The sequence below is a fragment of the Coenobita brevimanus genome, chromosome 55 (assembly GCF_032717465.1).
Source record: "Coenobita brevimanus isolate Jiangsu-jjx chromosome 55, ASM3271746v2, whole genome shotgun sequence".
Classification (NCBI taxonomy): Eukaryota; Metazoa; Arthropoda; class Malacostraca; order Decapoda; family Coenobitidae; genus Coenobita; species Coenobita brevimanus.
Window position 1 is genome coordinate 57,788,524 of NC_137008.1, and position 3,694 is coordinate 57,792,217.

General features: G+C 42.0%; 1 non-coding gene across 1 annotated transcript; it reads right to left on the reverse strand.

The window, feature by feature from the left end:
- Positions 1 to 2,367: 2,367 nt before the first annotated feature.
- LOC145401526 (5S ribosomal RNA) lies at positions 2,368 to 2,486 on the reverse strand. The gene has a single exon (XR_013897617.1). It is a non-coding gene; the product is annotated as a 5S ribosomal RNA (ribosomal RNA).
- Between the last annotated feature and the right edge of the window lie 1,208 nt (positions 2,487 to 3,694).

Sequence of the window (3,694 nt, forward strand, 5' to 3'; positions counted from 1 at the left end):
TTGTTTTTTTAATTAGAACTGCCCTCCTGTATGCTGCCGCACCTGCAGAGAATGAACTAGCTTAGAGTTACGTTAACCAGGAAGACAACACCTGGGAGTTAGATAATATAATAATAATAATAATAATGGCGGATAATCTAACCGCGTTCCTAAAGGCTCGTGGTGCAAAAGGGGCCAATGAAAAGACCTAAAATCCGCCAAATGAACCCGAAACAAGTGAGTTCCCTTTAGGTGAGTCGTAGGAAGGTTCATGTAGTTGGCTTGGAGACTCTAGGGGTTTGCAAAGGGCTAATTTCAAATATGTCCCTCAGTAATCAGGTAACTAAATCATTGGCATTGGCTCTTCAAGCCGACCCCTGGGTGGATCCTGCAAGAATTGAAATATTCATATATATCTTAAAGCATTGCATAGATGCCTTTTGTGTGTGTGTGTGTGTGTGTGTGTGTGTGTGTGGATTCCAAGTGTGCCCTGTCTCCACCGACCCAAACAGATCTAATGAGCCTGCAGTGACTTTAAAAAGCTTGGAAGACCCTAAACTTCTGAAGTACAATAAACTCAGCTTAATTTGGGCTGAATATCATAAAAACTACATTACTGTCCTAGATGTCACTTGATTTTATTTGAATCCTTGTCCCTGAACTGATTTTAATTAATGTTATTGACCTGACTGGACGTAAACTAACATAAATGGGCTGAGTTGCTTGACTGAATCTGAACGTGGCTGAAGTAACCAAAAAAATATATATATATATCATGGCTGGGGATGTGAATTTTCCAGAAGTGACCCGAATACGTTTGAGTGAACCCGAATTGAGCTGACTGGAGAGAAGTGGCCTGAACGGACATAAACGGTTCTGATTAGACCTGCGTGGACTGGAAGTGATTGAATAGGTCTGAAATGGCCTGAGTGGGCTTTGGTCTCTAGCTTGAAGTAGCCGAGACTGACCCTATTGTGTCGGAATGGAAATAAAGGGCATGACTGGACCCGGAAAGCTTGCGTACACCAGAATTTATTTATTTATTTATTTATTTTTTTGGCCAGATTTGACCAATTTGGACCTACAGAGCCTCATTGGACGTATCTGAATCTGAAGTTGTCTGACTGGAAGTGTACTTGGACCCAAATTGACCTGATTAGACGCAAAAGGAAGTGACTGATGGACCAAAACCGGTATGCTTGAACTGATATGAATGACTGGGCCTGAAATTGCTGATGAGACCGCAGCTCACTTTTTTTTTCTTTTTCCTTTGCTCCTTTCTTTTCTTGTAACACTGCAGTTTTATAGTAATCAGATCGGACAGTTGCCTAGAATCCGGAAAAACTATAGTGTGTTAACCTGACGACAATCTCTAACCCCATTCAGCTTAGTGTTTGGTCATGTATAGTTAGACTGGAAGATAGATTTGATTAGTAACCAAGGAGACTCGTTTTCACCTCATAGCTAAGAGTCATCAAACTTCATGCAACCGCGACGTAGTATGCAAGTTGTGAGTGGCAAGTTCCGTGAGTCCGAATTGAATAATGTTTGCCTCAGTAAAATAACTACTTTGGGTGTAAAGATATCAGTGGGTGAATGTAATGGGAAGGGTGTGTAGTAGATATTGTGGTTGATATTGCAGTGGGTGTAGAGGACAATGGCTGAGTTGGTGAGTGTACTAGAGCAATGGATGGGTGTGGAAAGAAATTTGCTTCTGTCGCCCGATTCCCGGAAAGAAAGTATCAGGAAAAAAAGTAACAGTAAAAAACGTAAGGGAAAGAGCTAATCTAACCTAACCTAACCTAATCCAACCTAACCTAACCTGACCTAATCTAACCTAACCTAACCTAACCTGACCTAATCTAACCTGACCTAACCTAGGAAAAGTTGTTACTTTTTGACTGTTACTATTTTTCCTGATACTTTCTTTCCGATTCCCCTGTCGCCCACCCAGCCGCTGTAATTGTTTTTAACGTCAGCCCGACTCGGGACAGACTTTTCGAACAGAAGAGGTTACTTAGTCCTCATTAAGCCCTTTTGTGTTTTTGGTACCTTCAGACTATTTTATTCGCTCTACGATAGACTTTTCGAACTTGAGAAGATAACCTTACTTAACCCCTTCAGTACTATATACTAGAGGTTCTTACTAAGCTGAATAAAATCACCTGGTAGCAGCAAAAATACCCTGCAAATGGTCCTCAAGGGGGGGAAAATCTGCGGGCTCCTCACTCCAAGTTTCACCATCAGAGTAACGCGGTAGGATCTGGAGTCATATTCATTCATTCACCAGACGCCATGTATCCCAAACGGGGTGGCCAAGGGCTTAGAGTTAATTGTTTTACAGGGAGGGGCACTAATCCTCCACCAACCCCACTTGACACGTAGGGATGCCAACAGCATCTGGTGTTCCCAGGCGGTCACCCATCCAAGTACTAACCAGACCCAACGTTGCTTAACTTCGCTGATCGGACGGGAAGCGGTGTACTCAACGTGGTATGGCTGTTATCTTATCAAATTGACAGTAATCAAGTCACCATAGAAGTGAGCACTTATCTGAAATAATTATGTTTGGGTATATTTCTTCATTCCAACTCTCAGGGTCAGAGCAACTTTTGAACTTATCCAGCTAACGTCAGACGATCTTTTGCGGATGAGTTAGTCGTAGGAGCCTGAGAGTTAATAGTCACCATTAACTCTTTTATGATTAGGACAACTCTAGTATTCTAGTCCAACCACGACCAGACTGTTTTATTCAGCTGAGACAGTCACAAAAGTCAGAGTTAATATTCACACTAATCCGGCAGTAAAGTGTTTGGTAGTTGTATGAGTGAAGTGTATAAGCAGGCACTAGTATATGAAACCCAGGAAAAAACAAAACAAAAACAAAAAAAAAGTCAGTACGGCCCGTGAACAATAAAGTTACACAACAGGGAGTCTGCCTTTAGGAAGAAAGTGTTTGCTTGAGAGCCAGAATAAAACTAACACACACAAAAAGGGCGGGGGGGAGGGGGGTTTTATCGAAGTTGTCTCAAACTATTTCACTACATGCTTCCCCGGTCTTCTTTTTTTTTTTTTTTTTTTTTTTTTTTTTTTTTTTGAACAAGAGGAAACAGGTGGTTTCATCGAACGCATACCTGTGTGGCCCCGGTATAAGTCATGAGGACTGGTCTGAAATATATATGATTTCACAGCGAGAACCTGTTACCCGTCCCCGTCCCGGTGGTGCTCGGGGACGGGTATTGTTTTCACTCGGTTTGTCTGCCTGTTTGTTTGTCTGTCTGTCTGTTTGTCCTTTTTGTCTCTGTCTCTGTCTGTTAACAACTTTACGCGAATACTACTGGTACGATTTTGACTAAACTTACGAGGATGGTGGGCTATGACCTGATAACCTGATTAAATTTTGAGTCAGATTGGACCAAGGCCTAGGCTGTAGGCCCAACAGTGTAAAAAAAAAAAATGTTTCGCCATAACTCCTTTCAGATTCGTCATGTCGACATGAAACCAAAGCTTAAAGGTGCATCTTTCAAATCTGCATCCTATAACGTGCCTCATTACATCAGGAGGGTCACCCTCTAGTTAGCGGTAGGAAGGTCAGTGTCAAGTGGGTTGGGCCTAGAATTTCAAATGGGCATATAATCGTCAGTTTTCAGTCGATTTACTCCAAATTTGCTGTGACATCTTTGACTACATATCCTGTTGTCAATAAAATGACTGC